Consider the following 14,373-nt stretch of genomic DNA (forward strand, 5'->3'; position numbering starts at 1 on the left):
TTCATTACCAGCAACAGCTCAAGAGAGAATGGAAATGTTATTGGGAAAAGTAAGCAAAATTACAAAATTTCATCTTGACAAGATTCTTTTCAGTCATATTTATTTTTACATATAATCACCACATTTTTGTTAAAAAATTAAAAAATAACTAAAACCTTGCTGACTTCTAAGCAGACATTATGGAATTTATTTTCTTCTACGTGGAGGTAGAGGCAAGTATTACTTTTCATGCTTCAACCTTAGAATAACTAAACTAAGGAGACCTAAGGAGCAGGCACAAAGGCCAAAAGAAAAGCTTTGTCTTGGAGGAAAAATTACACAAACCTGAAAAATAGGCAGATAAATGCCCCAGACAGGTCCCATACCTGTGCTCCACAAAGATTATCTGTGTGTTTTAGAGATTTAGCTGCATCTCACTCTGGTCCCATTGTACAGCCAAGAAGGAAAAGGACACTTATTACTTATTTTCTTTACTTCACAAAATTCCATGTATTAGAATATGTATTAGAATTAGGTAAAAATGTATCTGGGGATACTCTGTGATTCCTAGGTGATATACTGGTCACTGCAGTGGGTTGGCAGTCTAATCCAAGAAAACATATTTTGCACCTCTGCTGAATGAAACCTTAGACACCTATGAGCATCTTAGAGCATAACAATAAAGTACATTCTGATCATACCAAGTAAATTCCTTGTATGCACTAACATCAGTAGAAAGAAAATTGAAACAGCAGGATGTGCTAGAAAAGACTCGACTTTAATTACAATGAATGTAATACATGGGAATCCTAAATTACTACATTATTAAAAACTTTAACACAACCTGCTATCAGACTACATAGCCTTCACACTGATGACTTTTAAGCCTTCAAGGAACCAATAAACCCCATTTCCAGAAAATTGTGATTAGAAAGTAGCTGAGCAAAAAATTCTGGAAATGGGCTACTAGATTAGAACATGAAATTATACAGATTTAAGGACTTGAATTATGGGCCAAGACACTCCTCTCAAATTATTTTAGAGGGAGGTTCTATAAAGAGCATCTCCTCAATTCCTGTAGGCTTTAGAACTGCTACTTAAAAAGGTGCCATAACAATATACACCAGCAAACACAATACGAGCAGTTTCAACAGTTCAGCGTGGCAAGGAGAAAAGGAGAATGGGCAGGCAGCTGTACTAGTGGTGGAAAAAATTCTTGTACAACCTTTTGAAGGCAAGAGAGGTAAGTATCAATTAGCCTTTGTAAGGAACGTAGAGCACTGTTACAGATCTAATGAAAGCACCAACTACTTAAAAGAGAGAACAGACCAACAAAACCCATTACCTATGCAGTACCAGGATGGAATTGATGTTGCTCTTATGAAGTTACATTCTTTTCCACCTAGCAATGTAGGCTTTTATCAGCACTAACGTCTGAGCATTTCAAGAATATGATCTCTTCTGATACCCATCTGGAATATGAGAGGAAGGAAAGCTGCCTTTGGATGCAAGATGATCACCTTATCTTAGGATATCCAGTAGTAGTCTTGGTCTTAGAAGGTAAATCAAGAACATCAAGCCCTGCTACTGCAATGGTTTTGTTCAGGCAGAAGCTATACTGATAACATTGGAAATACCTTGTCTGGTCTTTCACAGCAGCTTGGAAATTAGAGGAACAGATATCAGCCTGTAATAGAGCCAAGGGCCAGTGAATAAAGAAAGCTGCCAATGCTCCTGGGTCTTGAAGGAAATTCAAGGCAGTAAAAACACAGGGAACAAAGACACACTGAAGCCTAGAGTGAAATGGAGCACAGTAATGCACTTTCTTCTTCAGCTGCCTCCCCTCTAAATACAGGCTTTGCCCTTTGGACCTCTGGTTGAAGGTAAAATAAGAACTGAAGATCACAAGGAACATCCTTTATAACTGCTACAGCATCTTCCCCTAAATAAGCCATGCATATTCCACATCTGCAGGACCCCAAAGGATAAAAAGGCAGAACCCTGTACTACCTCTGACAATTCACAAATGAAATAATTACAGAGTTGGTGTGGAAACAGCTACACTGGACCTGTTTTACAGCAGGATAAAATTTCTGAAGGACTTCCTAAAACTAAATTTACAGTCAAGGTTAACAGAAATCACAAATGTTTTCTAAGTAATGGCTTTTAAGTCCCTGAAAATTACAAATGTAAAGATTTACTATGTTTCCAACTTATACTTTGATTTTTGCAAATATTTACTAGATTAATTCTTGAAAATTCCATAGCATGGTGTCTGTGGACTTTCGGAGTAACTAAAACATGGCATGTATAAAACGCTTTTTTTCTGCACTAACATGACTTATTTTTTTTATTAGTTAAAAGGTCAGCAAACATACAGGATACTCTGTCCAGTGACACTGAACAACACAAACATACCAGAATTGATTCGTAAGGTGTCTCATTTACCAATGTTCAGTGAACCAGAAACATCGTTTGTTATGTGATGGATATTGACAACTCCACACACGGCCATGAAGATGTCCTTTCATAAGAGCCCACGTGCACAGGGCATCACTCACTCTGGAACAGCCCTTTGCCTCTTCCCCTCAGCGAGCTGTAAATCATGTCATTAAACAAGTGCTTCCAAAGCACAGTGATCTGTCATGATCCAGTGAAGATACCAGTTATAATGTGGGCACTTAATCTGTCAGAGCTTGTGGTGATGCATTTGAGAGTGAGGATCCCCATGTTTAGCAGCCCACCCATAAGTATTCAGTGACACAAGTTAAATGGCAACCTGAATTATTTCTTTCATCATGTGAATATATGGGACCATTACAGGCATTATTCTGAAAAATACAGAGGGTTGTTCTCAAGCTTACTTTCCTCCTTCACCATGAAGCCTATTTAATATTTCTTTTAAAATTATATGTCCATCATTTCATGTGTTCAGATTAGACTAATTGTTTTATCAGTGTAAGCAAAACAGATTATTTAAAAATGCTAATATCTGGATTTATTTTAGTAACATTATATGAAGGTTTACAACTGACAAATCAGATGTTTTTCATAATTTTGGTGGTACGAGGACATTAGACAATTCATTTGAAATAAAGAAAATTCTGTCAGCAGCAATCTTCTTTTTTAACCATGTCATACTCCTGCCTCTCAAGTCCTGATAAAGAGGGGAAGGAAGCTTGTCAAAGCAGCAGTTCAGATAAAGCTCCCATTTAGATGGAACCACTAGAGGGATGAACAGGAGAAGCATCATTAAAGGCTCCTTGATTTTCATCTCCTGATACCCCAATTTAATTTTGTCAAGCCCACTCATTTCAGTTAAAAAAAAATTAAATGCCAGGATGAACATAAAATAAACCTGATCTCTATAATAACCTTACTGTGTCATATAAAGAGAAAATTATGTTAGATTACACTATATCCACTGATATTTTTACTACTGTAATACTTTTAATCTGTACTCTGAAGAAGCGACTTCCTACCCTGAAACATGTAGAGCTGTTTTTCATAAAGAACACTGTTGAAACATAAGATAACTAACAGAATTTGGATTTATAAGCATTAATATGCACACTGAAATATGAAGTATAAAAACCATTTCTGGTCAAATTATATTGGTATAAGGCAAGAAAGAATGTCTACCAAGTATAAGAGGAAATCAGAATTCAGGGGGATATAAGAAGTATTAAATGATATTAAAGTATTGATTTTTGGAATCCTAGATCTTTAAATTCATGTGTTCTGTGCAATGAAGTTGTAATTCACAGAATCACAGAAGAGGTAGGGCTGGGACCTCTGGAGGTCATGTATCCAAAGCCCAAATATTATACAGTTGCTACAGACTGTAGGATCCTGCTAGGATTAATCAATACAGAGTATTCCTTTCTACTAATACTATAAAAAACATCCTAAGAATTATATAAAATTATTTTGAATAATTAGGAGTACTATAAAATTGAAGTGCAAATAAGCATTACAGACAGATATCTTATGCCATAGTCACTAAAACTGTGATTACTGGAGACTCTATTTTGATATACAGAAAAAGTAAGCTCCATTTTGAAATATAATCTTTAATTTTGATGTACATGAAATTAATTCTGTAGAGACACTAAATTTTTTTTTCAAAACATTCTTCAGGTGAAATATAAACACACCTTATTTCTTGAGCTAGAAGTTCACATTAACTTAATTTGGGCAAGGATATAATCATTGCAAGGTCAGGACTATACTTCACTATGAATTTCATGTAACTTATTAAAGCTATTTGAATTATTTTTTAACTTCCATTTTCATTTTAAAGGATAATTATTTACACTCATTTGAATGTTTCACTACACCAAAACTGTATTTTCTAAGAAGGAATTCTCACAGAATTAAATGTGGGATTGAAATTGCTTGTGGCCAGTGCTGAATTTGACAACTTTTTTTGGCTAAAGGAAAAAACAATCCCCAGGAATAAAATAACCTTATTTTTGCTATTTTTAAGATAAAATATTTTCTTTTCAAAATAAATATGTAAACACCTAATTCATTTGAATTAAATCTTAGTACATATATAAAAAGGCTGAAGAAAGCAAAGAAAAAAGATCAGTTAGTCATTTGAATGAAAATGAAAGTCTGGAGTTTCTATATAGATGAAAAATTCTAATTACTTTTAAGGTGACCACAAGCAAACTAATTTTAAAGTTTTTTATTAATCTATGAAATTAAAATTTAACTACTTGTGTTATTCAAGTTGGGAGGCTTATTTACTGATTTTTTTTTTTAATTTCCTAATGGTTATGAAATTCAGTGCAGAAGCTTTTCCAAGTCATATTTTCAGTCTCATCATGCTTTATCAGAGTCAATCAAATTGAGAGAAGACAAAAGATCAAAATTTATTTTTCAGATTCTAATTCTAGCTTATGTTAGGGACTTTCCAGATTTTAACCCCAGCTCACTCTCCCATACAAAGATCAACAAAATTGTTCAGAATAGCTGCTAGCAGGTTTTTCCAGGAGTTCTACAAATACCTCAAGCACATAGTACATCTGACTAAACTGGAGGTGCAGCCTTCTCCTTTTGAAACCTCTCAGCACGTTTCTAAACCTTTTCTGCCAAAGGGAGACGTGTGACACACAGTGGGTGTGCGGTGCCATCCACCTTGGCACAGACTTACAAGGCTCCTCCAGCCTCAGTGGAAGGGGAGCACCACTCTAAGTCACTATTTCTTCTGTGAAGACATGGAAAAAGAAAATGCCTCTGGAGGAGCAGGTAGGTGATAACAAAAGATCAGCAGAAGGACCCTGGTCTCTCCATTGACCACAAAAGGTGCCTCGGTGCCCAACTGTAAGTGCTGCCTTTTGATGGCTAATGAGTGGTAAAGGTGAACCTAACCCTGAGCATCTGAATCAAACCCAGTGCAGCTTGGAACTGCAGAAGTTAAAACACAACTTCAAAGAAGCTGGCGTTCTCCTGAACCTTTCATTATGTTTCTGTTTTTTCATTCTGCCCATCCATAAATCAATAGTTATAATATATTTTAAAACATTTTAATAAATATTTCCAAGGCTGCATGGTTTTTATTATATAGAATCAAAGACATTTCACCATTAGAAAAGTTCAGCTATATCATAATTGCCATGGCCATAGATTTTTTTTCAACAAACAGGGTTTTGCCTTGTGTGAATCATTGGCATAGTGTACTTGAAATCTGCAACAAGCATCCACACATGCTCTTGATTTAGATAAAAGAAACCCACTGGCATGGTGTGGATGATTGCTGAGCAATATGTACCTCATGTGATGTCCTTTAACAGAAAGAGCACTCTATAGCACATAGACACAGAGCAGGTAAAAAATTAGAGACAGACTGGGGCTGAAACACTAGACTATAATCAGAGTTCACACAGCTCCAGACATCAGCCCCCTACTTCCGAGACCCCACAGTCTTCCCCAGTTCTCCATATATTTGTCCTGACAATCCATACTGAGTTATCAGAGAATCTAGGCAGTGACTGCAAGAATTTACGATGACAATACAGCTTTAGGATTTGACATATAGTCTCATGCATCTCAGTGAACAGCACTGTGATTTACCCAGTTCTGACTCTCTAACTTCTAGACAAACAATTTTTGTTTTATTTTGAATGAACCACAGCCAGATCATATCAGAAGACTTGCACAAGAGGTTGGTCTAAGAGTCATTATGAATTTCAAATTCAGGTACACTCAAAGGAATCATAAATATTTAGTCAACCTTTGGAATTTTTTAACTCATATATGTCACATCTTTTACAGAAAAATTTGTCTTGAATTCTGACAAGCAAGTCTAGTGCCAGATGAGAACCATGTTGAAATCTGAGCCTGACTGTTGTAATTGGGCTAGGGATGTTACAATCAGAAGGTGGGTTGTATAATTTGCCTTCTACCTGTATGAGCTCTAGCATGATATGAGATTAAAATCTGAGAGTTAAGGAGTATCTGTTTGTTTTAGAGAAAATGGGAAGAATTCTCTTTGTCATATACTACTAAAGCATTCATTAGCTATCACGGTTGTGCCTGGGGCAGCTCATGAGGGAAGAACTCATGAAATCAAAGTGTCCCTATATATTTTTGCATATGATATACTTATCTAATTAAGAAGGAGGGAAAATTCTTGTTTGTTACTTAAACCAGTTCAGTAACATAAAAGTGAAATTACAAAGAATATTGTTGTTAGGCAGTCTGTTCTGTTTGAAAGCAATTTTCCTTTCAAAGTCAAGTTTTAGAGGAAAATCTACCCTTCGTTTCTCCCAGATACAACCATTTGCTCTTCAGGCTGCTATTGTCAGTTTTTCCTGCCCCTTCCTTTCAGTTACTCAGTTGGTGTCTCTTAATTCCTTTAAATATGCCCCTGAGAGTATTTAATTCCATGTGTTAAATTTTTCTAATACTTTCTTAAAAATATTTTGTATACTCTATGTTTGTCAGTCACCAGATAGTTATCTTTCCCTTATCATACATCTATGTTGTCCATTCTTAATCACCCATTCATGGTACTTGGAGTTCACCTTGGTGGTGGTTCACAGATACATCTCCTGTGTTTTGGCTAACACAAAGATTCTGTAAGCTTTGCAGATGAGTATCTCCTTTACTCATCTTTCTGCCTCTTGTCTTTGTCCAATAGGTTCATCTTATTTGACCCTCCTTTACTCTGGGTAATTTGGGATTTTGTTCTGTCCTTCAAAAGGCACTGGCTCTTAGCATCAAACTAATTTTTTCCCTCTCTGAGATTTTGTATTTTATAGCATTTTTTTTCTATCCTTTTTCTTCACTTTTCTTCTATAGACTTTTCTCTTTCAGGACTCAATTTCCTCATTCTGTTCTTGAATTTAGTCTTAATACAGTTATTTTAATTTAGCCTTCTTTCTTTCTCAATTAGCTCGTAACTAAAAATAAAAATAATTTTAAAAAATAATCAGGAATTCCTAATATACAATTTCTAATCTTAATCCAGCATGTCGACTGACTGTGGGTTAATGATACAAAGAGCAGTATCATCTTATTAAACTCTGAGCTCACATAGCTTCATTTACCACATGGGGCTCATACAGCATTGGCTGCCCAACTGAGTTTTCCTTAAGAACCTTTTCACTCAAGAATTATGAAACAGCATATGTCAGGATAGAGGATTTTATTCCCACATGAAGCAAGGACTGCAAAAATATTTAGGAGCTAATCATCTCATGCACACCTGCGGATAGAAATTTCTCTCCCAGATGCATGTGCTGGGCTATTGGAATGCTTCTTTCTGAGTGAGCACATAAGCAGATTTCAGCTACACTCATTCTTTTGAAAAGAGCTTTTTTTTTTTCCTGTGTGGTACAACATCTGATTTACAGATTTTTTGACAAAGGACCATTACAAACAACTGTTCTTTGTTAAAGTGGCCCACCTGTGGGTTTTGTTTTGTATTTAGTTATAGTACTTATAACTCCTGGGATAGTACATGTAATTTTTCTGCTTAGAATTACAGATTCTATTATTTTGGGGAGGATAAAAGGTAAAGCCATAGTTGTACTCTCATTCTTTTCAGCAACAGTTTGCATGCTAGGAAGTCCAGTGAACTCTCTGTGCCTCTTGTGAAGATACAATCTGTTAAGTATTCATCACTCTCTCAGTCAGCCAGCACCCAAATTACTTGTTCTGTGTAATTTTGTCCTATCTTATAAGCACTGACATATTCCAACTATTTTTAAACTTAGGAGCAATTGTCTAGGGAAAAGAGTGATTTCTAGTGTCATTTCAGCTACTTGCAAATGAAACCTTAAGAGGTCCCTCTACCACTAGTGATAAAATAAACAATGTGACCTTGGAAGCATTTTTATCAAGAGAATCTTGATGGTTACTTCATGAATCCTTAAGATCCAAGTTATTCTGATAAGCTTTTTCAACATTTATTGCTATTTCAGGTCTCTGTTACAAGTGGGACATCCTAGTTTGTTATTCTGTCTTTTTATCTCTCACATGAATAAATTACAGGGTTCTGCTTCTTATCACAGAAAAAATTCCACTGATCATCTGGGGAACACAAAATATTTTTTTTCAGTCTATAAATTATTCTTATAGTAACTCTCATAACTAGCAAGACAGTTGGTTTTGTTTTGAGTTTTGTGTGTGCCTTTTTTGACAGCATTTGTCTAAAATAATCACATGTGGTCTATCAAATTTTAGTTTTGTCATTAGAGCTGTCAGTCTTTCACAAAACATATTTTTAAACACATATGCACACACACAATAAACCCTTTGCAGTGTCTTGGCCAAGGAGTGTGAATGACAAATATACCTGACTGCTCTCCTATGGTGTTTTCTTACTGTTCATTGGCAGAAAAAGTGATTTCATGGTAGAAGGTTGGAAAATGACCTCTTGTAATGATGAAATTTGCATAAATAAATGCTGATTGCACAAAACGAATAATGTGCAGTGAGTATCATCACAATAAGTTGTCTCCTACTGACACAGAGTCTGAGTTAGAAGTGTACAATTATGCAAATCAAACTAATGCCAGTTTCTCATTACTGTAGTGGTGGAGGCAAACACATATCCTCCACAGACAGCTTGATGCTGGGACACAAGCCAAAATGTTTGGTTTTGCTGACACAGCAACTGAGTCAACAAAAATAGGATATAATAGTAATACATCAGAGGAATCCATATCAGGACAGACCTGAAACTTAATGGACTGTGAATCTTTTGTCTGCAGAGAGGCCTTTCACTGGTATTGACCCATAGTACGCCTGCCTCCACTTTTGCCGATTTTATAGGAATAGATTACAGAAGCAATTGCTTTTTGGAGCTGAAATGTCTGCAAAACAGTCTATTAGCTTTCCTTATAGCAGATGAGATGACATTTATAAATACTTAAATAATGCCATGTATCCCATGTTTAAAAACTTCCCAGAATAATTCACAGGCTCCTTGTGGTTACTTGATCTAATGTTTATGTGAAGTCTTGTTATGACACCACTGGGATTTTCAAACAATGCCACTTTTCTTGTGCCATTTTAAAAATATTCAGACAAAGATATTCTATTTTTCTTTAAAAAAAAAAAAAAAAAGGCAGCAGCAATTACCATTACTATGAGGGACTGAATATAAATGGGTTGATAGCTCCTTTCAGAGTGGTGCTAACCCTTGAGAACATGTACAGCACAGGTACTATGAGCCAACGAAGAAGAATCTAGCGCTTTATCACTTCAATTTCTCACCCTTCTTATTCAAGTAATTACTACTTGTTTGAACTCATCTGCATGTTTGCTTTCCATATACTTGCCGGAATGCAATTCAGATATATCAAGTTAAGGCTGAACTCACAGTTTGAAATTAACACCACCCAATGCACACACAGTTCCAGTAGAGGAGTTTGCTGCTCAACAAAATTCAGCATTAGAGGAGAAACATGACTTTGCTCAAAGACAAATTCAAAGGTACTCCAATTGACTCGGAATAAAGGAAAACTAAACAAACAAGCCCCAACAACATGCAAAACCCCCACTAAAACCAACAGTCATGTTACAAAACAATCATATCAACTGACCTGAAACACATTGTGTTCTGTGAAAGCCTCCTTCTTGGAAGAAACACTCCAACTTACACAGTATGTAAAAAAAAAATTACCTTACATTTCACCTGCAGATAATCACCTGAGTCAGAGCAATTAACCACATCTGTAAGAACAGACACTTCTGAAAGTCTTCCTGAGGTAAGACCTCTGCATTGCTGTTGCCGTAACAGCACCAACAATCAAAAAAAAAGGTTTAATAGAGACCCAGGAGTCTCTTCCATGTTATTTCAGGGTACTTGTACAGGTTTTGCTATAAATAGAAACAAAACAGGTCCTTCCTTTTATACCTCCTCCTTGCAAATTCACTACAATTTCCAGTTAAGCACACTAGGAGTGTTGATGAAGCCAGAAGGTTGGCACTGCTCTACATAGCTGCCTTTGGAGGCAAAGATGCTCTGCTGGACATCACTTTTTAAGAAATCAGTTAAGTGACAGGAGATTGGGATATTTCCTTGCTGATAATAGTTTGGTCATTTCTGAGATGCTCCTCAAATCAGAGAAGTTACACATTGACCTTTAAAAATACTGTTGGTTTGCTTTGGGAATATCAAAATGCATTCAATGCTGGGTATTTAAGAAAAAATCTGATGAAAGGACAAAACCTTTCAGAAGAAAATAGAGAATATTTTAAACTGTCTTCATGCATCATGCTTCTTTGAACTCACTCAAAATGAATATGGTGCTGTATTATCCAACTTTGACTAAGGATAAATTTTCTCCAAAGCAAATTATTTTTAGCAAGATGATTCATCATACATTTATTGCTCTATTACTGATGCCTCATTTTATGGCTGCAATGCCAGGAAAGCAGAGCTATAAGTGAAAGCATATAAACATCCAGATCCTCAGCCTTTCTTCAGCTGTGAGTCCACAGTTTAATGGGTTTCATCTCAAACTGAGAAGTTAAATATAAAGGGTAAGGTAAAAATTGGTGCAAAACTTGTGTTAAAATGGAAACTTGGTCAGATGAGGGACAATATTATACATATTAACAACAGAATTTTATCATAGTAGGTGTGTATATGTGTTCCCTGACAATCATTTTTCTAACTGTTGTCAATTTCAAAAACTGACTAGGAATGGCATAGAGATTTTTTGAATATTTCATGAAGCCAGGTTGCTAAGCATGTATTCCTGTGAAGGAACCAATATTAAAGAAAACCTTCATATACATCCTAATTTCAGGAAAAGCTTCAAAGTTAATTCTATATTTTTCTGACCCTAAAGGCAGCAACAGAGCTCTAGGAGAGCAGCCTTCACAGGCAGTGCCTGCAGCCCTGGGCAGATGTGGTCTGTGGTGCACCCAGCAATCTGTTCCTGCCAGCACCTGGTCTCACAGACCCACAAAGCTTTCCCTCCTATCCAGATCAAAAAGTGGCCCCAGGGTATTGCTTTATTCTGTTGGACAGCTTCATAGGAAAGATTTTATTATGGCAATTTCCATCTGTTCTCAGAAGTTTTGAAGTCTCCTCACAGAACCCATAGTTTTCTTTATTTTTATGCTGTCAGTTTAAAACTGTCAAGTTTTACCTTGGCTTATAATAAAGTTTATAATAGAGCACGCATACTGCAATTTTCTCTTGTTGCAGCATGGACATGTCATCACTCCCATCTATTGCCTCTTTCTCACAGCAACTTCTACTCTCCCCTTTCAAATCTATTTTCCTCAATTCAATGATGTTGAAGGGCCAGAAGATCTCAAAATAAAAATGTTTAGGTAGTAAAGTTGGAGAGAAACTCAAACTAGAGAGAAACTAAAAGGAAACTTGGGTTTAGTTAACAGGAAAGTAGCATTTATGAGGCTTCTAGTGAATGTTATATGCTTTCTATCCCCCCAAAAATGTTTCCTAACATCCCATGCTTAAAATAGACATGTACATCTAGCTGACCTTTATCTTGCTTGTGTCATATTGATCTATCAGTGAATCCATACTAAAAGTTAGTAGTCTGAGACAGTAAAAAGTAAAAGCCATTGAGATGGATAGCTGCAGCTAAAATGTAGTTTCATGGGGACACTTAGTGCAAAGAACAGTAGATTTGTGTCAGACAGGGCAGAAGTAACCCCTTCAGAGCTCACTGCTGCAAACACCCCGTACACAGACAACCTCCTTCAGAATGTATGTCTCATTATTGATTTCCACAGTTTCAGAACAACACAAAAAGCAAAATGAAAGTTTCTTTGCAGAATACTAAAAGTAATTTATGTTCTTCTTTTGATTCCATCTCTGTATTTTGCTTTATGGTTCACAGTACAAGTGCTTATTTTAAAAATTCATTCCTGACTCAGAAAGAAAGCACAAAGTTGAAGATCTTTGGGAGTACAGAGCAAGAAATGAGCCACAAAATGAAATGAAACAAAACAAAAATGCATTAGGATTTAGTGGTAAGTCATTACACAGCGAAGTTTGTATTTTAAACACAGACACACTCCTCGTTCTGGTAGCTTACAATGCTATAAATCTAGCAGCAATGTGAAAAGGAAAATGAGTTGTGAAGATACTCTTATTACTACACAATAGCATTGACTTCTTATGACCCATGTTCCTGAAGTCTACCTAAAATTGTTTTCCTATGTTATAATAAAATCATGATTTTATGATTCTTCAGGGTTATGACCAAAGGGATTATCTAAGTGAAATAAATGCTAACACCCCTCTCATTCAGATCTGTACTTCCAGGGCCATACTTCCATTTCAAGCACATAGTTTTCCTTCTCTGTTTAAAAATAAAAATTTTAACAGAAGGGGCATAGCAGTTATTCTCTGTGAAATGCCTACAGGTGTCAAAAGGTCCTGTCTGTCTCTGCCTCTTCACTGGGAAGTCGCTGGAACTTTGTGTTGGACAAAGGCAATCAAATAATGGGACTTGGGAATTAAATCTGAGCTGGTAAACACACCTTTTTCAGGACTGTTATTTCAGGCTATCTCAAGAGTCAAGCAAATAGAGCCTAATTTCTCATAGTTGCTTTACAGTTTCAAATATTCCTTCATTCCCATGACACTTATTTGTATTTATTTGTACTTGCAATTATTTGGGTTTATTCATTTTTTTAAATGAAAAGATAAGACAATCTTTGGATATCATCAGCTGGAAGAATAATGTCTCATGTCATGACAGCAATCCAATCTCCTTGAAATGCTTACAATTTCTCCAACAGCTGAGACTGTATATAAAGCTTGTGTTTCCTCTGCCTACCACCAGATGCCTGATTTGTTGCAATAACGGAGCCAGTTATATTTCATAGCCAATAGACTAGCTGCCATCTCTGAGCAGAAAGATGACTTTTCAAAAGACAATATTTGAGGAAAATTTTACCTTACCAGTTCTCAAAAGACCTTTCAGTGTGTTGATCTGTCAGCAGTTTTTGCCATGTGAACCTTATAGAACAAACTAAAAACTTCAGAAGAGCAATTTCTCTTGAAGATGCTAAGGGAAAGCATTAATGAAATGTCTTCCACGGCAAAAAAAAGTGTGGGATTTTCCCTGATTTCCTGCTTGCAATGGCAGAGGACTGTAAGTTAAGCAAATTGTAGTCTTTGCAAGCTAACATTTTTGCACCTCTTCTCTTTCTGATGGCTCAGCCTTTAGCATTCAGAAACACTCAAACACATTACTCCCACTTCTGTACACCACTGAGATCTACAAAATACCTTTAGAAGAGGTTCATAGAAACTGAAACTCATAACCTTATCACAGATCCAAGTGAGATACTGGTTTTGGCCCGCCACACTCTTCTCATACACCCTCCTGCTGACAGCCTCTCACTTCTCTGCTCCTCAGCCCCTGCTTCCCATCCCTCTGGCTGTCCAGCTGGCCCATGAATCAAGGAGCTGATGCCATGGACGAAGCCCCACAGCCACAGAGCTCAGTGAAATGCCTGAGCTGGCCTGACACCTGGTCGCTGCTGAAGCTGCCCAGTTGTGCTGGTGTCCTGCTCCCACCTCACTGCCCCTCCTGTCATCCTTCCTCTCACTGCCTGCGGGGTTCAGCAACCATGCAGGGAGCCAAAGCAGCTCAAGAAGACTGAAAAAAAATTAATACAGTCAACTATCTAAGTATTCTTCTGGCATTAGAGTGATCTGCCTCAGCTCACCGAGGGATTCAGAGGAGCTGAGGAAAGAGGCAAGGCCACATGCCAGGGGAGGAGAGCAGGACCTGTCCATGCCAGCAGTGTTACGCTGCCTCTGCCAACACTTGTGTCTAATAATAGTTCACTGGGGAATTTGTTTCCTCTTTTTCAGACTCGATAAAAAGCTCAAATAAAATCCATCAATTCTCCTTAGAACTTTTATTTCTCTGGAGTACT

At 36.7% G+C, this 14,373-nt stretch overlaps 1 long non-coding RNA gene across 1 annotated transcript in view; it reads right to left on the reverse strand.

Moving 5' to 3' along the window:
* Positions 1 to 14,373, reverse strand: part of LOC144246740 (uncharacterized) — a 157,968-nt gene that overhangs the window by 33,124 nt on the left and 110,471 nt on the right. The window lies entirely within an intron of this gene.

The sequence above is a fragment of the Lonchura striata genome, chromosome 9, assembly GCF_046129695.1.
Source record: "Lonchura striata isolate bLonStr1 chromosome 9, bLonStr1.mat, whole genome shotgun sequence".
Taxonomy (NCBI): domain Eukaryota; kingdom Metazoa; phylum Chordata; class Aves; order Passeriformes; family Estrildidae; genus Lonchura; species Lonchura striata.